Genomic DNA, 27848 nt, shown 5'->3' with positions numbered 1-27848 from the left:
AGCAGCTACGTCTGGTAAGAAGAGGGGCAGGAGAGGGTGTCTATTTGTCAATAACAGCTGGTGCGCGATGTCTAACATTAAAGAAGTCTCGAGGTATTGCTCGCCTGAGGTAGAGTACTTCATGATAAGCTGTAGACCACACTATCTACCAAGAGAGTTCTCATCTATATTTTTCGTAGCTGTCTATTTACAACCACAAACCGATGCTGGCACTAAGACCGCACTCAACGAGCTGTATAAGGCCATAAGCAAACAAGCGTCAAAACAGGACTGAGATTGAATCGTACTACACCGGCTCTGATGCTCGTCGGATGTGGCAGGGCTTGCAAAGTGACTACAAAGGGAAACCCAGCCGCGAACTGCCCAGTGACGCAAGCCTACCAGACGAGCTAAATTCCTTTAATGCTCACTTCGAGGAAAGAAACACTGAAGCATGCATGAGATCATCAGCTGTTCTGGACGACTGTGTGATCACACTCTCGGTAGCCGGTGTGAGCAAGACCTTTAAACAGGTCAACATTCAGAAGGCCGCAGGGCCAGACAGATTACCAGGGTGTGTACTCAGAGCATGCACGAACCAACTGGCAAGTGTCGTCACTGACATTTTCAACCTCTCCCTGACTGAGTCTGTAATACCCACATGTTTCAAGCAGACCATCATAGTCCCTGTGCACAAGAAAGCGAAGGTACACTGCCTAAATGTTTACAGCCCCATAACGCTCACGTCGGTAGCCATGAAGCGCTTTGAAAGGCTGGTCATGGCTAACATCAACAGCATCATCCCGGCACCCTAGACCCACTTCGATCCTGGACTTCCTGACGGGCTGCCCCCAAGTGTTAAGGGTAGGCTTAGTCCCCTCCTGTACTCCCTGTTCACCCACGGAGTCGTGCTTGGCCACGCAGTCAACACCTTCATTAAGTTTACTTATGTCACATATGTCTGATCACGACAACGATGAGACAGTCTATAAGGAGGAGGTCAGAGACTTGGTAGTGTGGTGCCAGGACAACAACCTTTCCATCAATTTGAACAATACATAGGAGAGGATCGTGGACTACAGGAAAAGGAGGGCCAAACAGGCCGTGTCGAGAGTTTCAAGTTCCTTGGTGTCCACATCACCAACAAACCATCACGGTCTAAACACACCAAGACAGTCATGAAAAGACTGAAGAGATTTGGCATGGGTCACCAGATCTTCAAAAATTTCTACAGCTGCACCATCGAGAGCATCCTGACCGGTGGCATCGCCGCCTGGTATGGCAACTGCTCTGTATCCGACCGTAAGACACTACAGAGCGTAGTGCATATGGCCCAATACATCACTGGGGCCATGCTTCCTGCCATTCAGGACCGGGGACTTAATGCAGGAAAGACTCCAGTCACCCAAGTCATAGACTGTTCTCTCTGCTACCGCATGGCAAGCGGTACTGGAGTCTAGGTCCAAAATGCTCCTCAACAGCTTCTATCCCCAAGCTATAAGACTGCTGAACAATTAATCAAATGGCCACCCAGACTATTTACATTGACCCCCACCCCCTTTGTTTTTACACTGCTGCTACTACTGGTCCGTGGTTGTGAGGCCGGTTGGATGTACTGCCAAATTCTCTAAAATTATGTTGGAAGCAGCTTATGGCAGAGAAATTAACCTTCAATTCTCTGACAAGATTTCTGGAGGACATTTTTTAGGTCAGCTTGCCAATTGCACACTCCCTCAAAACTTGAGACATCTGTGGGATTGTCTTGTATGACAAAACTGCACTTTAAGAGTGGCCTTTTATTGTCCCCAGCACAAGGTGCAACTGTGTAAAGATCATGTTGTTTAATCAGCTTATTGATATGCCACACTTGTCAAGTGAATGGATTACCTTTGCAAAGGAGAAATGCTCACTAACAGGGGTGTGAACTATTTTGTGCACATCATTTCAGAGAACTAGGGTTTTTGTGCAAATGGAACATTTCTGGGATCTTTTCTTTCAGTTCATGAAAAATGGAACCAACACTCTACATTTTGCATTTATATTTTGTTCAGTATAAATAGTCAGTTCATAGAAAAATGTGAACTTCTTTCCAACAACTGATTATGTGCAGTGCAGTGCATTTGTTTTGTTTTCTTCTCTACCTCAAGTGACTGGTTTATACAATTCAGGGGGCAATGGCATGAAATAAATTGCTTTTCTAAGAGTGCAGTCAGTGTATTGAGAGGGTGTGTATGCTGAGGAGGTTAGTGCGCAACAACAATAATAGTGTGTGTTCCAAATGGCTCTCTATTCCCTTTCAAGTGCACTCCTTTGCACCAGGTCAATAGGGGAAATAGGGTGCCATTTGGAACGTATTTACAATGTGTATGATGGAGATGCTTTGCATTGTGCATTGGTCCAATGACTGTCTGCAGATTGGTCTTCTCAAGGTGACCATTGCAATTTTTTGCCAGAGACACGTCTATCTAGCTGGAGAAAATTGAAATATTGAAGTAATGTTGTATGTCTTCCAGTGATATAAGTCGTAAACAGATGGGCTATAAGACTTTCTCCAACATACAATAGCTTCTGGTAGTTTAGTTCTTCTATTCAAACCAACTGACGGAAAATTGTGAATTTAAAACAGCACGCAGTTGCTTTTTCTTAATTAAGCAAATTATGAAGAAGAAAAAAAAATCCTCAAACTATTCGTTTTTTTTCTTTCCAGAAATAATTGCAGGATTATTTTCTGCTCTCAATACATTTTTCTCTAGCTGACATTCAATCCAACTGCTAACGATTCCGTCACCCTTTCTTTCTACAAACGTTGCATGGCATCACAATAAGACTCAAGCACTATTTGCTCTGTCAATCTCCCACAATAGAGGAAGGAATACAATACGTGCCATGTTAGAGAGGCGGCAGGTAGCCTAGTGGTTAGAGTGTTGGACGGCAGGTAGCCTAGTGGTTAGAGCGTTGGACTAGTAACCAAAAGTGTTGGAAGATCAAATCCCCAAGCTGACAAGGTAAAAATCTGTCGTTCTGCCCCTGAGCAAGGCAGTTAACCCACTGTTCCTAGGCTGTCATTGAAAATGAGTGTGCAGTCAGTTTTTTTCTTAACTGACTTGCCTAGTAAAATAAATAAAGGAGTGTTTACAAATCATTCCTGCAGAGAAAAAAAGGTTTCCTCTGTCTTGGAAAAACCAAACACATCTCGGTCAGGCCGGATCCTACACAGGGCTGGAAAAAAAAGACCAGCATAAATTTCAAGCTGGTCCATGCTGATTGGACAATGCTGGTCAAACTGGTCTGACCAGCATGGTCTAGCATGTTCTGCAGCCTTCATTTGTTTTTTGCTGGTGACCAGCCTTCGCTGTGTTTTGGACATTGGTGAAAACCATAAGCTAAAGCAAAACAGCATCAAGTCACATTATGCCGGCATGCAAAGTGACTCGTGGGTATGTGTACCCACATCCATGACCTCCCCCAGTTTTACAGCTAATTTTCAACAATTCTACACATTTTGACATAGGGTGGAGGCAAATGTTGGCAGTTTTTAATATGATAACTGATGATCAATGGGCCCACCCCGGTTGGTAATTTGACCATGAGTTTGGTAAGTTAATTTAGTGGCCAGCTTTCTAATCAAAGAATGTGATCATTGTGTGACTGCTGATTCACAACCAAATTTAGATATTGCACCTTGTGTATTCTATTATTTTAGCTCTCAACAGCAAGTTAAGACCCAGACTCAGTTCCAAAGTTAAATAAAAGAAGATATTTAGTTGTTTGTTTTCTGAAATTGGCCTGCCAGTTGACCATCCCTGACCTAAACCACCACCACCCCCTCCTTCTTATTTATCATGTGTGCTCTCTCTCCGGGCCTCTAGGTCACCAGGCTGCTCGTAATGGTGCACACTTGTCACCATCGTTATGCGCACCTGCGCGTCAACCGGACTTACCTGGACTCCATCACTTCCCTGAATACCTTCCCTATATATGTCACTCCCTTTGGTTCCTTCCCCAGGCGTTATTATTTCTGTTTTTGTGTCATGTCTATGCGTTGTTCGTGTTTTTTTATTTTGTATTGTATTGTGTTTATTTATTAAAACACTCACTCCCTGAACTTGCTTCCCGACTCTCAGCGCACGTTGTTATATTCTTCTTCTTCTGGGTTGGCGGATCGCATGCAACTTAAAGGTGCGTACACCGCCAGCTACTGTACTAAAGTGTGAGGCCAGTCACGGCCTACCTACATTCAATTATCTTCATTATTCCTGTTCCTAAAAGGAAAAGTACACCTACGGTACATAACACTATTTCATAGAAATACAAATCAACACCCCATTAACTCTAATGGTATAAAATCTCATACACCAGCTACTTCTCTGCAGCTGCCACTTACACTCATTAAAAACACAGTTCCCCCATTCCACTACGTTGACCCTATCTGATCTTGCACCATGTCAACGGCCTGGGAGGACAGGACACCACACTTAAACACACCCTGTAACACTTCTGAAGTCAAATCTCATATAGCCAAATATTTCTCTGCAGCTACCACCACAACATGTATTTTCCGTTATTTACTTTCCATTTGTGCAGTACGGTTGATAACCGTTGTTATGAACACTAGGAAGCCAACCATACTGAAGCATAACTTACTTTTGGCCCTATCGCTCTGTGCTGGCACAAATCTACTACTCACTGGGATCCTCTCAGAATCCCTCACCCTTGACCCATCCTCCTCCACTTTCTTCACTGCCTCAGCATACGACACTACTCTGCACAACTCTGACTCTGGCCACTTCAACCTGCCTTCAATCTGCCTCTCTCGAACCTGACACTTCCGATCCCCAGCGACATGAGCACCCCTACAGTTGACACATACAAATGTATTCACCGAAACTAAACAATCCTCTGTCCCATGCCCTCCTGCATACTTCCAACATCTTGGAATCTCCCTCCTACACACTTCTGCAACATGACCATAAACCTTACACCTGAAACAAAGCAGTGGATTCTGCAAAAAAGCTCGAACAGGATAACTGATATATCCTAACATGACTTTTGTAGAGAGACTATCTCAAAACTCCCCACGCTCCCCACCGGGTCTACGTCGCACCAAATGAAAGGCGTCACAAACACCAGAAATTTTTCACACTTAACGCTACTCCAAAAATCACTAATTTCAATGGTTCCCTGCGCCTAAAAGCAAAGCAAGAAAAGAGATCTTGACCCAAGTTGCGTGACACGGAGCACCTGCTCCCTCTGCTCAGAAGAAACACAAACAAATATCACAAGTCCACTGTAGATGACCTTCACTGATTCAACTGCACCCAACTCCTTTCTCACCCACCCTGAAAGCATAAATGGATCCACCAAAAGTTGACCCGACGGCTGCAGTAAGTCCAACTAACGGATTGGATAGGTTTAGAAAAATGTATGCTATTTATCTTTGTGTAGCATAAGTTAACTTATTTGAATAATTACATACAAAAACACAGATGTTGAAATAGACTATTTTTTTTATTTTTTTTTACTGCAAACATGATAATGTGGTTTTGCAGACCAGCTGGACCATGTTGGACCAGAATACACTCAACAACAAAAAATAATTTTTACAGCTGAATGAATGTGTTTTTGCTGTAAAATGACAACAAGCACGCACGCACCCCAGTCCCCAGTGAATGGGCAGTGTAACTCCTAAAACTAGAGCGTCCCTCCAGACGGTCTCTCTTGGAGATGGTGTGACTACCACATTGAGAAGCACAAACCCCACAATCCCCAACTCATCTTCCCCCACATCCCCCAAAACCCCTCACTCTTACCTGGGGCCTACCTCAAGCCAAGCCAACCCTCCTCCGTTCCAAGTTCCAAGCTCCATCTTGGGTAATCACAGTGGGGATGAACCATACCATTCACTGCTTTCCTCTCTTCTCTGTGGAGGGAGATTGAGGTTAGAATACTGTTGGTGTGTTAACGAGATCCTGTTTACTTGGAGAAAAGAATTGTATGTTGGAGCCGAGAGAGAGATCTCATATTGGACCAGAATAGGGTAGTTTGTTTGTTATCCAGATGCTGTCCACTCGTTAGGGATGAGGGGATTGGGTAGCAGCAGGAGGGTTGGAGAAGCTGTTCTGTGGCCGCTGCCACCTAACATAGTCCCTGTGGAGGAAGGGAGGGAGGGAATGGAAGGGAAGGGGAGGGAGAGAGAGAGAGGAAAGAGAGAGAGACGGAGAAGAGGGTTCTGATGGTTCTGATCTCTAGCCAGGGTCCTGTGTGACCACGTGTCTCCCCACAACGGGGGCAGCTGAGGAAGGCCAGCTGAGGGCTCTGTACCCCCTCTCACTCTCCCTCTCCTGGGGCTTAGGGCTTAGTTCCACAACACGCGTGCACAGGGACAAGACTCACATTAGAGCCGCATCACACCCAACACCCCTCCCTCCCTCGCTCCTGCGCCAGCATGTCCACTGAGAATCGCAACACCTCCCCACCCCCCTCATCTCTGTACCATGTCCGCCGAGCATTGCTTGTGAGCGATCCGTGTCGAGTGTCGTTCCCCATGGACTCAGAGATAGGACGGGAAAAACAACCCCAAACTCCAGTCAGTCCATATGGCTTTCACTGGGGAGTTATTATCAGACACAACATTATGGAAGTGAAACAATCAATTTCCTGACTAATCCAAGAAAGGCCGTGGCCATTTTAATAGAAAGTACATGGAGCCAAGGGTCTCCCATGGAAGTCGGCCTGTCACAGGCACACACGCACACTAACACAGACACCAATCCCCAGTCTCCCACCCCTGGAATTCAGCATGGCTTTGTCGCAGGCCTGGTTCTCTGTAGCAAATCGCTTGTGGTGTCAGAGGACACACCAATCAACATCTGGTGAGCGAAGCCTGTCAAACAAGGCACGAAGAAATAGTTTTTATCTCAAATGGCACCCTATCCCCTACATGATGTGCTACTTTTGAATATTGCATGGGCTAGGGGCCAAAGTAGTGCACTCAATAGGGAATAAGGTGCTCTTTGGGATTTTTTATTTTTTTTTATCAACTTTTTTTAATTAGGCAAGTCAGTTAAGAACAAATTCTTATTGTCAATGACGGCCTAGGAACAGTGGGTTAACTGCCTTGTTCAGAGGCAGAACGACAGATTTTTAACTTGTCAGCTCGGGGATTCAATCTTGCAACCTTTCGGTTGCTGCCCCAATGATGATGAATCATTATAAGGACTTGGGCTGGGAAGGCAGGATTATTATCACTCCATTCAGTGGAAATAGATTAATATTATGTGGTCGAATTATTAAGATTGTGGAAGTGATGTGATTAGCTTTGAGGCGACGTTAAAGAAAAATTTCACTCTCAAACTATTTTGGTATATGTTTCATTAGTCCAATGTTCTTACATGTTGTGCATGTCATCAATCAACTTTTCAAGATATCTTTCAAAATACATAGTGTCACGGTATGATGTGTTTTCACAGTGGACTAGTGAAAAAAATTCTAAATATAGCTTTTGAGTGGGACTTTTTCTTTAAGAAGAATTTGTGCACACTATAAAAAATAAACGTGCACGTTTGAACTAAATAAGGTTATTGAGAGCGATGCCATAGGCCAGGGGAAACCTTTTAGGGTCCCCTGAAGAACCGTAAATGGGTCCCCTGAAGAACCATAAATTGGATGGTTCTTTTGAAGAACCAAACCATTTTTTTTTTGGTAAAATGTTTCGGCCCTCCAGGAGCATAATATAATAGCCCAGGGTGCCTTTCGAGTGAATTTTAGTGTTACCATACCACCCATGACTGTGTTTGCTAATGACAGAGACATGGTTGACAACATATTCACTTAGGATCTCACTTGGTGATGGCCACATGACTGAAAATGAAAGAATAAACTTCAATTATTTAATAAGATAATACATGTTTCATAAAGCCTTCTTTTGGGGGCCTAGTTTTACCCTACTACAGTGGCCTGAAACTCATAGTTTACAGGACACATCAGTCCTGGAAGTTCTGTTATGCTAGCCTGTAAAGTGAAATGTAATTCCTATTGGATATCTAACATTTTATATTTCTATTCACCTGCAACCTGCATTCACTATGACTGCTAGGAATGGGTAGACTAATATATTAGACTACCTTAAACTTCTAAACTGGAACAACCATTTCAGTAACATGTGCAATAAGTCCAAGTAATAGATTGGAATAGTTTAGAAAAATGTATGTTATATATTTGACTAGCAGATTAATCAATCAATGTGCTTGCAAAAACCTAGATATTGAAACAAACAATTCAAAAAATCTCCCTGCAATAGAGCATGCTGTGAAATATGATAATAATGGACTTGGTTTTGGTTCAAAGTGATGAGTATGGGATTCAGGCCCCTATACTAAAGTAAAACTAAGCCCTCAAAACAAGGCCTTATGAAAATCATACCGCATTGTGTAAAATATTAATATTTTTTACAATAACAAATGCCCTTATCGTCTCACTTGGTGAAGTCCATAGGACCAAAAAGGGATGAATGGAACAATGATCTCTCTGTCACTAACAAATGCCGTCATGGGTGGTAACTCTACAATTTACTCGAAATGCAAGACACTCTGGGAAATATTTGTATAAGGCTTTACCCTAATCAGTGTGTTAATTTAACACTGTTCCGGTGTTTACATGGGTCCACACTGAATGTATTTCTTTTTAACACTGGAGAATTTGCTGTATACCCTACAATACATGCCACCAGGGGTCTAAGTCACGGCAACGCACAGTATTATACGGAGCCCTGCTCGTATGAAACTCCCTTCCATCTCCAATTACTCAGGGAAAGAGCAGAATTACCTATAAAAAAAATGTAGAAAACAACATCTCATGGCACAATAGGGACTGTGAAATGACACACACACATGAACACAGACACACTATCACAGTTTAACACACACAATCTACACGCGCATTATTCTTTAGTTGTATTGCTTGTATAGTGTTGTACTTGACATTTTTCGTGACTGCTCTTGTCCATCAGTGTATCAACGTTTTGTTACTTTTTCGTGTTTTATGTTTTAGTGTCGAGCCCATGAAGAATAGCTGCTGCTTTGGCAAAAGCTCATGGGGATCCCAATAAACCGACAAACCAATACAGCCATCTTCCACAAGCTACTTTACCATCTACAGAGGCTTGTCGCCTACAGCTTGGCTTCTACAATCATCACCGTCGCCTCATCTCTACAGGTGGACATTTGACTGGTACATTATGGTAGGAACTGAACTGAGACAACTTAATGCACTCACACTTTATTTTTTATCGGGAACCCAGTTGATTATTTTGTTATTACAGTATTGGACAAAACGGTATTGTTTTGTGAATGAATGGTCATTGCGTTTGGGATACTCTGTTGTTGTGTTGATCTTTGAACATAAAAAAAAAAGAAACAAACGATTTCAACAATAGACACACTTCAACTTCAAACGTTTGTCACCGAGTCCTTGCAGTCTTCTTCCTTCAGTAGATATTGAATGTTTTTCCTTGGCTTATTAGATGACATTGCTTTAGAGACCAGTTTTCAGTTCAGACCTAAATGGACTGTATGCCCATCGTACATAGTAGCTCTAGAGTAGTCTCTGCAGTCTGTTACACTGTGAGAAGACAGACATCCAGCCTACAGATAGAGATGGCTGAGAGACTTGCCCTTCAGTAACTGTCAAGACAAGAAACTCCTCTCTCGAATTCTGTTTTGCTCTCACTCCCGATACTACATGCAGCATACACATTCTCTGTGATGATTGGACAAGTTGTCCGTCAATCTACTCCATTTGTACGTTTGTCACTTGAATAATTTGTGTGTTTTCTGTTGGTCGGACCACATAAATAAGTAATAAAGCAATTGATGTCTTTGCTATCAGGGATACTAGGAGTTCCTCTTTCTCCTCAGGCCTTACTGTGATACTACCAATATTCTAGATGTAATGCCAGCATACTCATAAGACATTGAGATAGAACTCCATAATTAGCCAGTTTTGTCAACTTTGGCTGACATTTTGGTGTGACTTTCCACTCTACTGTATATAATAAAGAAGAATCTCAGAATATTGGATTCCATCACCATAGTGATGGCAGTGAACTCTTGTCAAAATTACAAACTAAAGGAGGCCACACACTCGAAGTTGCTCCTAATACTTTAATAGTTGAACTAATGATTTTGGCACACTGTGCCTTCATCGGGATTTGAGGTCTGTCAACAAATGACAAACTATCATTGACAGGTCGTGGACGTATCTCAAGTCACTCAAGTGTCTAGGTACAAATTGTCAGAGGCTGTGTCACAAATTGCACCCTATTCCCTAGGGCTCTGGTCAAAGTAGTGAATAGGGTGGCATTTGGGACAGAGTCAGAATCATCGCTGAGACAGCTGGGAGATGGCTGGGCGCTGCATGAGTCCTTCAGAGGACCAATGACAAAGTTTGTTATGCAGTCTGCTAGATGAGCTCAGGCCAAACTGTCATGGCCAAATGGCCAACCAGGCAGTCACATAAACAACTGTCACAAAAAGTAGGGATTGTTGATAATGCAATTTCAGAGCAATCTTCATAATTCAAGCACACTCATTCACATATTACATTGACCATCGGGCCAGAGTTGCGCACGTTTATTCAATCGTAATCAGTTTAGATGGGTTTTCTTGTATGTTTTGTCTTTCTGTTGTACTCGTTATCTGTACAATCTCCCGTTGGTTGATGCATCACAGAGACTTGGCACGCCTGTCAACTTCTGGCTGGCTATTTGGCCATCACCCGCATTGTGAGGAGTGCGTCTGGTGTGTCCGACTAGCTCCCTATGACTTCCAGTAAAGCTGCTGGGTCCATTAGCAGAGAGCAAAACAAAGAGGGAGAGAGATAAAATGATGGGAAGCATGCTGGGGCGATTCAGTCATTTATACAGTGCATTTGGAAAGTATTACAACCCCTTGACTTTTTCAACGTTTTGTTATATTACAGCCTTATTATAAAACTGCTTATATATATATTTTTTTCCTCATCAATCTACACACAATAACTCATAATGGCAAACTGAAAACAGGTTTTTAGAAATGTCTGCTAGTTAAAAAAAAAACATATTTACATACGTATTAAGACCCTTTGTTATGAGACTAGAAATTGAGTTCAGGTGCATCCTGTTTCCATTGATCTTCCTTGAGATGTTGCTAGAACTTGATTGGCGTCCCCCTGTGGTAAATTACATTTATTGGACAGGATTTGGAAAGGCACACACCTGTCTATATAAGGTATCACAGTTGACAGTGGATGTCAGAGCAAAAACAAAGCCATGAGGTCGAATGAATTGCCCTTAGAGCTCTGAGACAGGATTGTGTTAACCTTTTAGGGGGGCAGCCCGACACCGGTACACTTATGACAACATCCAGCTCAAAGTGCAGGGCGCGAAATTCAAAAGATATTTTTTTTAAATATTTAACTTTCACACATTAACAAGTCCAAGACACCAGATGAAAGGTGCACATCTTGTGAATCAAGCCAACATGTCCGATTTTTAAAAAGTTTTACAGGGAAGACAAAATATGTAAATCTATTAGCTAACCACGTTAGCAAAAGACACAACTTTTCTAACTCCATCAGTTTCTTACTCCATCAGGTGCTATCACAAATTCGACCAAATAAAGATATAAATAGCCACTAACCAAGAAACAAATTCATCAGATGACAGTCTGATAACATATTTATTGTATAGCATATGTTTTGTTCGAAAAATTTGCATATTTCATGTATAAACCATAGTTTACATTTCAGCTACAATCCGAAATTGCACCGAAAGCAGCCATAATATTTACAGACACCAACGTCAAATAGCTAATTACTCATCATAAAACATTTCTGAAAAATACATAGTCTGCAGCAATTGAAAGACAGGCATCTTGTGATTCCAAACAATATTTCCGATTTATTAAATGTTTTACAGCGAAAACAAAATGTATCGCTATATTAGCGTAGCTACAATAGACAGAAATAATTGGGCGCCCACGGCCAGTTCACATGCACGACAGATATATGAAATAACATCATAAAATGGGTCTTACTTTTGCTGATCTTTCATCAGAATGTTGAAGAACGTGTCCTCTGTCCAGATGAGTCGTTGTTTCGATTCAGAATTGCAAATTTCCCTCTTCAATTAGCATTGGCACTAGCCGAGTGGCATACATCTCTCCAACGTAAACACAGTCAGAGGACGGAACACGGCAAAACTCCCGAATAAAGTTTCAATAATCTGATTAAACTATATTGAAAAAACATACATTACGATGATATGGTCACATGTATCATTAAAAAATTGAGCCGGAGACGTTAGTCCTTTGTTACCGCAGCAAAACAGAAGTCAATCCCACTTCCTTCAGAGTACCGGAAGTGGACGGTCACGTCAAAGAAATAGGTTTTTTTCCACCTTAGACCAAGATGCGCACAAAAATGTCTTATCTGACATCCTCTTTACACCAATAGGAAGGCGTATAGATTGTCTGCAGACCCATAAGTGTCAAGATCATGTATCGGCATCAAGTTGAAAAAAGCATTGATTTCTGACATTTCACTTCCTGGTCAGGAAAAGTGCTGCAGAAGGACTTCTGTTTCACTCAGAGAAATAATTCCAACTCTTTTAGAAACTAGAAAGTGTTTTCTATCCAAAAAGAATAATAACATTCATATTGTACGAGCAAGATTTGAGTAGGAGGACGTTTGAAATGGGCACGATTTCACTGGCTACTCAACACGCAGCCATATTAAGGCACAGATATAAGGAAGGGTGCCCAAAAAATTCTGCAGCATTGAATGCCCCGAAGAACACAGTGGCCTCCATCATTCTTATATGGAAGAAGTTTAGAACCAACAAGAGTCAGTCTTACTAGAGCTGGCTGCCTGGCAAAACTGAGCAATTGGGGGAGAAGAGCCTTGTTCAGGAAGGTGACCAAGAACCCGATGGTCACTCTGACAGAGCTCCAGAGTTCTTCTGTAGAGATGGGATACCCTTCCAGAAGGACAACCATCTCTGCAGCACTCCAACAATCTGGCCTTTATGGTGGAGTGGCCAGACTGAAACCATTCCTCAGTAAAAGGTGCATGACAGTCGGCTTGGAGTTTGCCAAAAGGCACCTAACAAACAATATTCTCTGGTCCGATGAAACCAAGATTGAACTCATTGGCCTGATTGCTAAGCGCCACATCTGGAGGAAAGCTTGCACCATTCCTAAGGTGAAGCATGGGGGAGGCAGCATCATGTTGTGGAGATGTTTTTCAGCAGCAGGGACTGGGAGACTAGTCAGGATTGAGGGAAAGGTGATGAGCAAGTGAGCAAGAACAGAGAGCTCTTTGATCATAACCTGCTCCAAAGTGCTCAGGACGTCAGACACTGGCGAAGGTTCACCTTCCAAAAAGACAACGATCATAAGCACACAGCCAAGACAACGCATCAGTGGCTTCGGGACAAGTCTGGATGTCCTTGAGTGGGCCAGCCAGAGCCTGGATTTGAACCCTATCGAACATCTTTAGAGAGACCTGAAAATAGCTGTGCAGCGACACTCCCCATCCAACCTGACAGAACTTGACAGGATCTGCAGAGTAGAATGTCAGAAGAACTGGTGTGCCAAGAACTGGTGTGCCAAGCTTGTAGCGTCATACCCAAAAATACTCTAGGTTGTAATCACTGCCAAATGTGTTTCAACAAAGTACTGAGTAAAGGGACTGAATACTTATGTAAATATGATATTTCAGTTTAATAGTTTTTTTTTACGCACAAACATTTATAAAAAACTGTTTTTGCTTTTTTTTTATTGGGTATTGTGTGTAGATTGATGAGAATTTAAAAAAAACTATTTTAGAATAAGGCTGTAATGTAAAACAAATATGGAAAAAGTCAACGGTTCTGAATACTTTCCGAATGCACTGTAAATCTTGGTATTCTGGTAGTCGCCTGAAAGAACTCTAAGGAGAAACCCCAGAAATGTTGACCCGAAAAATCTGTAAATGTTTTGTTTGTTTAGGACTGCATTTGCGTGTTGTCTGTCCACTATGTCTTGTAATAGGTTTTCTTTCAGACTTGGCATGTTGCAAAACAAGTAACAACTAAAGTGCAGTTACACCTCGGACTGAAAGGCTCTCATTTGTTTCCACAGAGTTCTGGTAAAGAACTGGTTTAAATTACCCTTCAGACCGAACGTATCTCATCTGAAAGTTAGTGTGGAGCTGGTTTTGGAGAAGTATACCTGTGCCTTGGTGACCGAGCAACTGGTTAACACAACAAGTCGAGAGTAGTTTAGATGGCTGCGTTTTGATCTCACTATGAGACGCTGTTTGAAAATTGTGGCCTACAGTACACCTATTCAGTAAGCTTATAACGTTACTCTCTCTACCTTTCTCTGTCCCACACTGTCTATTACACGTATCTCTATTCCAATGTCGGTCTTTCTATTTCTGTCCGTGCTGCTGCTGCTGCTGCTCCAGCCAGTCTCTCTCTCTCTATTCCAAAATCTGGCTTTCTATTTCTCTGTCCATCCGTATGTCGATCTAGCCCCCCCCCCCCCCCCCCATTGTTCTCTCCTCCTATCTCTGCTGTTTAGAAGGTAGTGATAATTGTGTTCTCTTTGATGTCTTGCAGGGCAGGGTACAGGCCAGGCTACCTGTAGGCGGAGGCAGGGTCTTATTTATATAGCCTGATCCTTGTGATTTATAGCATGCTCAAACGTTTAACCCCTGAAGCAGAATCAAAGAGATCAATTATGATACGTTGTAAACCCCAAGGCATTTTAAATACATATACTTATAGTAAGTCGAACTCAAAGACAATGAGAAGGAATTATTACTCAAAATGTTTACGTTGTACTGACTCAAACTAAATGATGACAAATTCACTTTTCCCGCTATCCTCTACTGCAGGTAGATTTTTTGGATTTGTTTTTCATTTCTGTGCTTTTGCAAGTACAGAAACAGTCAAAAGTTTGGACACATGTACTCATCCAAGGGTTTTTCATCTTTTTTTACTATTTTCTACATTGTAGAATAATAGTGAAGACTTCAAAATTATGAAATAACACATATGGAATTATGTAGTAACCAAAAAATTATATTTTATATTTTATATTCTTCAAAACAGCCACCCTTTGCCTTTATGACAACTTTGCACACTCTTAGCATTCTTTCAACCAGCTTCACCTGGAATGCTTGTCCAACAATCTTGAAAGAGTTCCCACATAGGCTGAACATTTGTTGAATGCTATTCCTTCATTCTGCGGTCCAACTCATCCCGAACCATCACAATTGGGTTGAGGTCGGGGGATTGTGGAGGCCAGGTCATCTGATGCAGCCCTCCATCACTCTCCTTCTTGGTCAAAAAGCCCTTACATAGCCTAGAGGTGTGTTGGGTCATTGTCCTGTTGAAAAACAAATGATAGTTCCCCTAAGCGCAAACCAGATGGGATGGTGTAATGCTCCAGAATGCTGTGGTAGCCATGCTGGTTAAGTTAGCCTTGAATTCTAAATAAATCACAGACAGTGTCACCAGCAGTGCAACCACACACCATCATACCTCCTCCTCCATGCTTCACGGTAGGAACCACACATGCAGAGATCATCTGTTCACCTACTGTGCGTGTCACAAAGACATGGCGTTGGGAACGAAAAATGTTTCTTGGCCCAAGGAAGTCTCTTCTTATTATTGGTGTCCTTCAGCAGTGGTTTCTTTGCAGCAAGTTGACCATGAAGGCCTGATTCACGCAGTCTCCTCTGAACGGTTGATGTTGAGATGTGTCTTTTACTTGAACTCTGTGAAGCATTTATTTGGGCTGCAATGTCTGAGGCTGGTAACTCTGGGTCTTCCTTCCTGTGGTGGTCCTCATGAGAGCCAGTTTCATCATAGCACTTGATTGTTTTTGAGACAATACTTGAAGTTCTTGAAATGTTCCGCATTGACTGACCATCATGTCTTAAAGTAATAATGGACTGTCGTTTCTCTTTGCTTATTTGAGCTGTTCTTGCCATAATACGGACTTGGTATTTTACCAAATAGGGCTATCTTCTGTATACCACCCCTACCATGTCACAACACAGCTGATTGGCTCAAACACATTAAGATGTTATGAAATTCCACAAACTAACTTTTAACAAGGCACACCTGATAATTGAAATGCATTCCAGGTGACTACCTCATGAAGCTGGTTGAGAGAATGCCAAGAGTGTGCAAATCTAAACAAATCCAAGCATTTAGTTAGATTTTGTCGTTCCCATTACTAAAAGGGTTGTTCCAGTTTAAATGTTTTAGGCAGGGTCGGTACCAGATCGAATCAGTTCTAAGGGCCTAGGATTTCAATGGGAAGATACGTTTTTGCGATCTCCTATGTGTGGACGCGCTTGCGTATATATTTTTTTTCAAACGGGTGTAATTGTTAAGACCATAGGCAGATCAGGATATTCAAGTTTGTGGAAGCTTACACTCTATCCTACCGTTTCTACTGATCTGCATGCCAGTTGTGATTATTTTTATACTCGCATTTACGTGGAACAGTTTCATTTAAATAAAGAAGTTTTTGTTTCTCAAAATCATTGTCACGTGGTTAATCATAAAAATCTGAAGTAAAATGATATAAATCGAAAAGTTAAAATTCAACTATGGTGACAGCATCAGCCTCTGCTATATGGACACATTGACACACTGTGATCCATTGTTGGCTAAAGAAATGAGAGCACAGAGCTCAGAGATAGCCTATTGGCTAATGCAGCAGTAGGCCTATAACATCCATCATCAACTATGTAAAATACATGCGGTAGGCCTTAAGCCGATAAATAAAAACAGTAGAAAATATCCTGATGAAAATGCTGGTTCTTTCCATCACGTTAATCTATCTACTCCTTTGTAACTGTTTTGACTGAAGCTATTGCTAGTGAGGTGCAACATTGTACCAAATCATCACTGGGTCCAGACCCTAATACAGAGACCTGAAACTCATGCCTTATGGGCCACATCAGGCCTGCATGTAGGCTTGCAACATTCTAGTAACACACACACAGAGCAATAGTTAGAGAGCAAATGAGAATGATGGGGTGATATCTGACACCATTGGGTTAGTACAGTGTATTTCAGGTGCGTTTGTCAGAATATTCATGTGGCTGGAGTAGAGATAGAGATAGTGAGAGGGAGAAATGGAGAGAGAAAGAGAGAGGCTGGCTGGAGCAGCAGCAGCAGCAGCACAGCACAGGATGAAGGTAGGGTGAGGGAGAGGGACCCTCTGGACTTGGTCGTTCCTTCAGTGCAGCTCTAAGAGGAAAGCGAGCATGAGAGAGAGAGAGATAAAGAGAGAGAGAGAGAGAGCGAGCAGGCAGGAGCGCAGCGGTAGAGCCGGCAGCTGAGCTGATCACGAGGTGTCAGTCTTATTCTTTCCATCCATCTCCTCTATTCCTTCACTCACTTCTTCTTCTGAGTGCACCAGACCTTTCACCAGAGCTGTGCGATAAGCGGGAAGCCCACGTTTTGAAAAGATAACTCCAGACAAATAGATAGGCAGACAATAGAAGAATGTAAATGAATGGAACGACAGAGACAGAGAAAAATAAGTTAACTTCTGAAGACTCATCCAGTACTGGAGGGGCTGTGGTGTGCAACACCAGGTAGGAATTGTCTTTATTTGTCACAGATGTATCTGGTGAAATGTAAACAAGCAACAAAAAGCAATTTTTCATTAATGCTCGACCAGTTAAAATAACAAAACTGTTCCTTAAACTCAACAATTGTATAATTGTATGCTAACATTGACATACATCAAATGCAACAATAGCATATTTTGAACTGTATGGAACAAAAAAAGCTAGCATATACAATTGAGATTTTTTTATTTATTAGCTGTGTATTACCTATTAAGGTGGGAAGCTCTATCAGACACATGGTAGTATCAATGTACAATATTAGCTGTATACTGTATTTGTGAATACTTTATTCTCTGTTTGTGTGGAGTGATGATGGTAGAGTTGTTGTCAATGTGATTGATTGTGTCACATGTAATGAGAGCGGGAGAGAAAAGAGAGATTTTAAAAGAATGGTGCTCTGGCGGGAGGGAGGGAGATAGAATACTGTTGGTTTTTTAATGAGATCCTGTCTACTTGGAGAAAATAATAGTTTGTTGGAGCCAAGAGAGAGAGAGAGAGACAGAGAGAAAAAGACACAGACAGACAGACATAGAGATACAGAGAGGGATAGAGAGACAGAGAGAGAGGGATAGAAGGGATGTGTTGGGGATAGAGGGAGACAGAGAGAGAAGAGAGGTGTTGGGGATAGAGGGATAGAAGAGAGAGAGAGAGTGAGAGGTAGCCAGAGAAAAAGAAGAGGGAGAGTGGGACTGAGCTGCAGTGCTGGGGCTTGCTGGCAGCTAACTCTGTAACCAAGGCAGCTGACATGAGGGAAAGCCAACTGTGGACACTGGGATTTTTATTTTTCACCCTCTCTCCGAAACACAACCGCTCTCTTCTCTGCCAAGCCCCCTGCCATCCCCCCTCATTCCCCCTGAATAAAGGTTTCATTATAGGGCGCTGTGACCGAATTAATTAAGCAGCTACATGTACGCTCTCATGGCTACACCACCACCACCACCCTTCTATCTCTTTCTAAGTCTCTCTCTCAGTTCTTCAATTTTTATTTTTCACTCTTGCTCATTCCCTCTCTCCCACCCCATCCCTTTCTTTATACATTTTTTTTGCCTTTATTAAACTAGGCAAGTCAGTTAGGAACAAAGTCTTATTTACAATGACGGCCTACCCCAGCCAAACCCTAACCCAGACGACACTGGGCCAATTGTGTGCCGCCCTATGTGACTCCCAATCATGGCCGGTTGTGATACAGTCTGGAATCAAACCAGGTTCTGTAGTGATGCTTCTAGCACTGAGATGCAATGCCTTAGATCGCTGCGCCACTCAGGAGCTCAGAGTCAAAGGACACTCCTATCAGTCTTTTTCAGGAAACCGTTTTTAACCATCAATTAACACCAGCTACACACATGAAAAATACTACAGTTTACTATGTAATACTACAGTACAGTACTACAGTACAGTATCTCAAATTTAGCTGAATGATGTTTAGTTTGACTGCTATGATGTGTGGTCATCCACACTCCCTCCCAAAATGGCTGCTGTGCCATTTCTTCCACTTGCATTACTGTAGTACACTGTATAATACTATACTACACACTGTATTATCCCTTGATCATGTGTAGTACTTACTATACAATTTGTGTAGTATACTGTAGAATACTATAGTAAATAGTACAATATACTATAGACCACCAAAACACTACAGCAAACACTACAGTAATTACTGTAGTATATACTACAGTATTTAATTTATAACCTGCACCTTTCTGCTCCCCCATAGCCCAATTTGTGCCACCTATAAGTGAGAAACTTACAGGTAACCAGTGGTGGAAAATGTACTTAATTGTCACGCTTGATTAAAAGTAAAAAATACCTTAATAGTAAATTACTACATGTCTAAAAGTATCTGATTTGAAATGTGCTTAAGTACAATGGTGGAAAAGTGACCAATTGTCATACTTGAGTGAAATTAAATAGTATAAATCAAATTCTCTATATTGAGAAAACCCAATGGCCAGATTTTCTTGTTTTTTAAATTTAAGGACAGGCATGGGCCCACTCCAACATTCAGAAATAATTTACAAACACAGAATTTGTGTTTAGTGAGTCTGCCAGATCAATGGCAGTAGGTATAACAGCGCATTATATTGACATGTGTATGAATTGGACCATATTGCTGTCCTATCAGAGCATTTGGAATGTAATGAGCACTTTTGGGTGTCAGGAAAAATGTAATGGAGTAAAAAGTACATATTTTATTTCAGAATGCAGTGGAGTAAAATTAACTTGTCGTAAAGTAAAGAACAGTTACCCCCAAAAACTTAAAAAGTAGTACTTCAAGGTATTCTTACTTAATACTTTACACCACAGCATGTAACTGCCAAAATAAAGGAAACACTTGAGTAAATGAGGGATACAAAGTATATGAAGCAGGTGCTTCCTCACAGGTGTGGTTCATTAATTATGAACACCTCATTAATTATGAACACCTCATTAATTAAATAATTAACATCCCTCATGCTTAGCGTCATGTAAAAAAATGCCCTGTTGCCCATTATTTTGGCTACGATGGTTAGAAGAAAATATCTCAGAGACTTTGAAAGGAGGTTCTGAGACAGCGTTTTCCGCCACCGTTTAGTTCTTGTGAACATTACAAGTTTTGAACTTCTATTTGCTATTCATGGCCTCGTTTTGTAAGTAAGAAAAGCATAATGTATGGATTATTTTGACTATAACAAATACTCAGATGAAACATATTGTGCAATGTATCACAGACTATTGTGTCAAATTTTAACAAGGACTCTCTCCTCCTCACCAGTGTCACGATCAAGAGCCTCACATGCAGTATATTGTTTGGTCATTGTGCTGCCACAGAATGAATTGTGAGCAAGGCCTCAAAAAATCGATATATATATCAGAGCTGCGAGAAAAGTTATATATATATTACTTAAACAATGTTGCGATTGTTTGTGAGAATGCCAACAGGTGTGGTTCCTGTGGGGGAAAGATTCTATTGGGGAAAGGTTCACGTTGGGAAGCCGAGAAGGGGAGTGAGGTGAATGTGCTCAAACACCCATGCATGTGGGGGTCTGGGAGAGGAAGTGTGTCCATCTGATGAACGGGCATGTGCCTGAACTCAATTTTATACACATTCATTTTATACATTCATTTCTAATGAAAGGTCATTTTTGACCGGGAACACCACAGATGTACAAAAGTTAAATAAAATGCCCAAAATCTTATGAAATTCATCTGAATGTAATTATTTTGTGTGTTCAGATGCCCTGTGTGGACAAAGTCATGGAACCTTATGACAATCAGATTAAATGAACTACATTTTTCAGAGAAAAAAACATTTAATTGGTCCAATTTGACCGGAACCCAGCAGGAGGGTTCATTTACAAGGCGAGAAATCAAAGAGAATAGAGACGTGCGAGAACAGAAAAATGAGGAGGGAAATAGTTGTGCAGTACAGTGCATCTATGATAAATAACCATCAAGCGAGGGGTGGAGGAAAGGAGGCAGTGGAGGAGAGGAGGGCAGAGGCAGTTGGAGGAGAGGATGGGGAAGACAGTGAAAGAGAGGGGGTTTTGGTGAAGAGGAAAGGAAAGGCATTGTGGGCCGAGGAGGAAACACCGAGAAGTAAAAAGTGTTGAGTTTCTCTGCATGTTGTCCATCATCATCTCGCCATCATCTCTTCATGTTGCTGACCAATGGCTTTATCCTTTCAGGTAGAGCTAGAAGGCCAATAAAAACTGCTCTGCATCGTGTCTGCAGAGTTCTGACGTATTTTGATTGTGTGGAAATCAATAGCGCTGTAAATTCTTAATTGAATGAATGCAGGAGTCCTGCGCCTAGTGTTTTATGGGGTATCAGACATCAGTTCCTTTGAAAGCGTGGCATGCTGAAAGATCTCCGTTGGCATTGTTTTTTTCCTGTGTGTGTGTGTGTGTGTGTGTGTGTGTGTGTGTGTGTGTGTGTGTGTGTGTGTGTGTGTGTGTGTGTGTGTGTGTGTGTGTGTGTGTGTGTGAATAAGATTTCTGTTGGCATTGTTTTGGGCTGGTGGAAAAGCTCTCTGTTAATCACTCAAAGGGCGGTAGTGTACACATGCTGTGTTCTACATTGTCAACAGCTGGTTTTTGGTACAATACAATATCACAGTGAAGAGTAACTTCACCACGTTATTTGACATCAGAATGTGCAGTCCTCATGGACTTGTAAAACACTACATTCGTGTTTCGCACACTGTAAAAAAATGTACTGTAGTTTTTACAGTAAATTACGGGCAACACAGTAGCCAGTAATTTACTGTAGATGTACAGGACCTTGACTTAAACACAAAACCTGAATACAACAACATACTGTATTTCTAGAATGTACAGTGCATTAATGGAAGAACACTGGTTAGTAAACTGTTGCAGATTTACAATGCACATAGCTAGTGCCAACGATAGGTAGTATTTCTGTTACATGTATTTGATATATGTCTTTCAATAGTTTCAATATCTATTGTGAAATTTGTACTTCACTGGTCTGAAGTACAAGTCATGTATTTTGTTACCATTAATAAGAATACATGTATTTTCTAATACAAAAGTAAACCTGTAAGTAGCCCACTTAACTACAACAACCTTATCGGTAAAGGTAACATAATCTTTTGAATTGCTATGACTGTGGTGTGTTTAAAGGTTACGAACAGATCAAATTATATGTTTTCATTCAATTTGATATTTGGATGCAACCAGATGAAATTATGATGATTTACATTGAAAAAGTGTGATAATAAAGTTACTGGTCCCTCCCCCCAATGTCAAACACTTGGATTCAGGAGGTGGGATTATTAAGGGGATAAGATGATATCACCCTAATGCTCAGTTTAATACACCAATGGTAACATGATATTCTCTTTCCTAATTTAAATAAGTACTGCCTTGTAACCAACATTGGATAATGTATGTTCACAGAGGGGCGTGGTTTACATTGATATATAGCTACTCTACTGGTGCCAATACTTGACTGTAGGGTGTCAGCAAATATAATTAAAAGTTTACACAACATCTATAGCAAATACACTTGTATGTTTCTCCTTTCATCTAGCTAGGGTTGTTCAAAACGCAGTGGTCAAGTCAACAAATCCGTCAGTGCTGTTGTGAATCGCGTCACAAGAGACATGCCAAATGGGAGATTTCTGAAAAAATTTACATCGTTAGCTAGGTTTCCATCCAATTTGCGACAGATTTTCATGCAAATATTCTAAAATCTGTATAAAATAATAAGCACATTTTCCCACCAGAGATGTGCTTCCATCAAAACTGACTTTTTGTGGATAAAAGGCTGTGCGTGATGACATAGTGCATTTAAAAATAACTTTTGCCGTTAAATTCCCATGTAACGAATGAAAAATACGAGTTAACCATTGTGTTGTCTTAAGGGTAAAAAATGACCCGCCACCATGTTTAACAGCAGAGAAAACCCGCTAAATTATATTTTTTCAACTTGAAATTGAATTACTTTTCCTAGAGTGACCCCAAAATGAGAAAAAGTGAAAGATTGCCTTTGTTCATGTTTCCATAAAAGCTGTATACCACCAGGGTACAAAGATTGTCTTAGGGTCATTTTTGACCCGGCAGTCATACAATAATTTACATACCACAAAAACCACAAAGACACACACACACACACACAATGAGAAATTGAGATTGTGTGCTACTGAATGAACTCAGACAAAACTAAAGTGTTATTGTGCATGTGAAGTATCTCCCCTCCACGACCCCACACATGACTCAAGTTCACAGACAAAAAATAAATTTCAGACAAAATAAACATTCTTTGAAAGCATTGTTTACTCGTGGGGAATGCAGTCAGAGGCTATAAAAGGTGCTGCAGATGACAGTCCCCCCAGTTCTCTCTTTGCTGAAGCCATGAGTGCACGTTTCAGTGCCCAACAGGTCGTAGATCAGATTTTCTCAGATGTCCAGGAGGAACAAGAGAACAATGATTTAGAAGAGGAGGAGGTATCTGAAGAAGAAGACAGGGAAGAATAGAACCCAGAGCACGATGCATCCTCTTCAGATGAATGAGAAATCTCCCAAGCTGAAAGAGAGACATTTTTGTCAAAGAACAGCAAAATAACATGGTCCTTGTCACCATTAGACAAACAAGGCGGGATGGCAGCACAAAATGTCATAAGGATGACCCCAGGGCCCACCAGACATTCAGTTGCCCATGCCAAGGACATCGCCTCAACATTCTACATGTTCATCACACCAGCCATCGAACAAATCATCCTGGAGATGACAAATTTGAATTGTTTCAGTAAATATGGACATAACTGGAAAAGGATGTATGAGATTGACCTGCGTACTTACATAGGGCTGCTAATCTTAGCGTGTGTGAATAAGTCCCGAGGTGAGGCTACATGTAGTCTCTGGGATGCAGATAGTGGAAGGGTGATTTTCCGTGCCACGATGCCACTGAAAGTCTTTCACACATTCTCAAGAATGCTACGATTTGATAACCGTGAGTCAAGACCTGCAAGATGTGTGACAGACAAACTGGTGGCCATAAGAGAGGTCTGGGAGAAGTGGGTGGAGTGTCTGCCGTACCTCTACAACCCTGAGCCTGAAGTAACAGTGGATGAGCAACTGGTTCCATTCAGAGGTACATTTTTATTTTCATATCTGTAATGTAAGTGATTGTTAGTTGTATTATGTATTGCTGTAATATAATTGATTTGTGTGATTGTTTTCTGTGAAACTGATACTAATTACTGATTGTCATCTCTTTTTTTTCCGGAGTTCCAAATTAAGCAGCAGCAGCTGAAAAGATGAGCTCCTACAAATATTGAAATTTAAATGTTTTTTTAGAGTAAAGTACATCGAAAAAAAATCAAAAGAAAACTGCAAACTGAATAGGAGACCAAACAAGCAGCAAACAAAGAAGAAAGGCTTTTGAAAAAGTAACAATTTTTTCATAAAATTATACAGTTTTCTTAGCTAGCTAAGTTGTTTACCTGTTGCTAGGCAGTTGCTAGGGACATTCCTGGAAGAAGCTAGCTAGCTAACAAGGAGTGTCTAGCTGGCAGAAGAGAAGAAGGGACAAAGAAGGGACAAAGTGGGACAAAATAAGGACAGAAGAAAAGGGAAAGGGGGAAAGGGGACATTAAGGTGAAGCAGTCCTCTAAAGACACAAAAGACAATAATACAAGAAACAACACTTCTATTGCCTCTCCCTCTACGATACGCACTTCCGGGTTGGAGCGAGTAGTTGCATTCCGCTTTGCTCCACAGGTAGTATTACATTTCATTTCATTACAGTACAACAGTTTGATTTGTTTGATCTTAGCTGGCTACATAGCCGTCTTTGTATCCAAGATAATTGTGTAGTCTAGAGTAATTGTCGAGGTTACCTAGCCAGTTAGAGGTTACCTAGCCAGCTACACTTTCAAACAAAGTCAACAACGCAGCCACTGCTAGCTAGCCTATTTCACCAGCCAGCAGTACTATATCATTTTAGTCAATAAGATTTTTTGCAACGTAAGCTTAACTTTCTGAACATTCGAGACGTGTAGTCCACTTGTCATTCCAATCTCCTTTGCATTAGCGTAGCCTCTTCTGTAGCCTGTCAACTATGTGTCTGTCTATCCCTGCTCTCTCCTCTCTGCACAGACCATACAAACGCTTCACACCGCGTGGCCGCTGCTACTCTAACCTGGTGGTCCCAGCGCGCACGACCCACGTGGAGTTCCAGGTCTCAGGCAGCCTCTGGAACTGCCGATCTGCGGCCAACAAGGCAGAGTTCATCTCAGCCTATGCTTCCCTCCAGTCCCTCGACTTCTTGGCACTGACGGAAACATGGATTACCACTGATAACACTGCTACTCCTACTGCTCTCTCCTCGTCTGCCCACGTGTTCTCGCACACCCCGAGAGCTTCTGGTCAGCGGGGTGGTGGCACTGGGATCCTCATCTCTCCCAAGTGGACATTCTCTCTTTCTCCCCTGACCCATCTGTCTATCGCCTCCTTTGAATTCCATGCTGTCACAGTTACCAGCCCTTTCAAGCTTAACATCCTTATCATTTATCGCCCTCCAGGTTCCCTTGGAGAGTTCATCAATGAGCTTGACGCCCTGATAAGTTCCTTTCCTGAGGATGGCTCACCTCTCACAGTTCTGGGTGACTTTAACCTCCCCACGTCTACCTTTGACTCATTCCTCTCTGCCTCCTTCTTTCCACTCCTCTCCTCTTTTGACCTCACCCTCTCACCTTCCCCCCCTACTCACAAGGCAGGCAATGCGCTTGACCTCATCTTTACTAGATGCTGTTCTTCCACTAATCTCATTGCAACTCCCCTCCAAGTCTCCGACCACTACCTTGTATCCTTTTCCCTCTCGCTCTCATCCAACACTTCCCACACTGCCCCTACTCGGATGGTATCGCGCCGTCCCAACCTTCGCTCTCTCTCCCCCGCTACTCTCTCCTCTTCCATCCTATCATCTCTTCCCTCTGCTCAAACCTTCTCCAACCTATCTCCTGATTCTGCCTCCTCAACCCTCCTCTCCTCCCTTTCTGCATCCTTTGACTCTCTATGTCCCCTATCCTCCAGGCCGGCTCGGTCCTCCCCTCCTGCTCCGTGGCTCGACGACTCATTGCGAGCTCACAGAACAGGGCTCCGGGCAGCCGAGCGGAAATGGAGGAAAACTCGCCTCCCTGCGGACCTGGTATCCTTTCACTCCCTCCTCTCTACATTCTCCTCTTCTGTCTCTGCTGCTAAAGCCAATTTCTACCACTCTAAATTCCAAGCATCTGCCTCTAACCCTAGGAAGCTCTTTGCCACCTTCTCCTCCCTCCTGAATCCTCCTCCCCCTCCTCCCCACTCCTCCCTCTCTGCTGATGACTTCGTCAACCATTTTGAAAAGAAGGTCGACGACATCCGATCCTCGTTTGCTAAGTCAAACGACACCGCTGGTTCTGCTCACACTGCCCTACCCTGTGCTTTGACCTCTTTCTCCCCTCTCTCTCCAGATGAAATCTCGCGTCTTGTGACGGCCGGCCGCCCACCAACCTGCCCGCTTGACCCTATCCCCTCCTCTCTTCTCCAGACCATTTCCGGAGACCTTCTCCCTTACCTCACCTCGCTCATCAACTCATCCTTGACCGCTGGCTGCGTCCCTTCCGTCTTCAAGAGAGCGAGAGTTGCACCCCTTCTGAAAAAACCTACACTCGATCCCTCCGATGTCAACAACTACAGACCAGTATCCCTTCTTTCTTTTCTCTCCAAAACTCTTGAACGTGCCGTCCTTGGCCAGCTCTCCTGCTATCTCTCTCGGAATGACCTTCTTGATCCAAATCAGTCAGGTTTCAAGACTAGTCATTCAACTGAGACTGCTCTTCTCTGTGTCACGGAGGCGCTCCGCACTGCTAAAGCTAACTCTCTCTCCTCTGCTCTCATCCTTCTAGACCTATCGGCTGCCTTTGATACTGTGAACCATCAGATCCTCCTCTCCTCTCCGAGCTGGGCATCTCCGGCGCGGCCCACGCTTGGATTGCGTCCTACCTGACAGGTCGCTCCTACCAGGTGGCGTGGCGAGAATCTGTCTCCGCACCGCGTGCTCTCACCACTGGTGTCCCCCAGGGCTCTGTTCTAGGCCCTCTCCTATTCTCGCTATACACCAAGTCACTTGGCTCTGTCATATCCTCACATGGTCTCTCCTATCATTGCTATGCAGACGACACACAATTAATCTTCTCCTTTCCCTCCTCTGATAACCAGGTGGTGAATCGCATCTCTGCATGTCTGACAGACATATCAGTGTGGATGACGGATCACCACCTCAAGCTGAACCTCGGCAAGACGGAGCTGCTCTTCCTCCCGGGGAAGGACTGCCCGTTCCATGATCTCGCCATCACGGTTGACAACTCCATTGTGTCCTCCTCCCAGAGTGCTAAGAACCTTGGCGTGATCCTGGACAACACCCTGTCGTTCTCAACTAACATCAAGGCGGTGACCCGTTCCTGTAGGTTCATGCTCTACAACATTCGCAGAGTACGACCCTGCCTCACGCAGGAAGCGGCGCAGGTCTTAATCCAGGCACTTGTCATCTCCCGTCTGGATTACTGCAACTCACTGTTGGCTGGGCTCCCTGCCTGTGCCATTAAACCCCTACAACTCATCCAGAACGCCGCAGCCCGTCTGGTGTTCAACTTTCCCAAGTTCTCTCACGTCACCCCGCTCCTCCGCTCTCTCCACTGGCTTCCA

The 27848-nt window shown here is 42.6% G+C and overlaps 1 protein-coding gene across 1 annotated transcript in view; it reads left to right on the top strand.

Moving 5' to 3' along the window:
• The first annotated feature begins 17209 nt into the window (after window positions 1-17209).
• Window positions 17210-27848, top strand: part of LOC129859454 (cadherin-20-like) — a 122900-nt gene continuing 112261 nt past the window's right edge. The window contains exon 1 of the mRNA XM_055929267.1: window positions 17210-17619. The gene's annotated coding sequence lies outside the window, so the exon portion shown is untranslated. The remainder of the gene's footprint in view (window positions 17620-27848) is intronic.

The sequence above is a fragment of the Salvelinus fontinalis genome, chromosome 7, assembly GCF_029448725.1.
Source record: "Salvelinus fontinalis isolate EN_2023a chromosome 7, ASM2944872v1, whole genome shotgun sequence".
NCBI classification, from domain to species: domain Eukaryota; kingdom Metazoa; phylum Chordata; class Actinopteri; order Salmoniformes; family Salmonidae; genus Salvelinus; species Salvelinus fontinalis.
The sequence above is the reverse complement of the archived record's forward strand: the minus strand, read 5'-3'. Positions and strand labels throughout refer to the sequence as shown.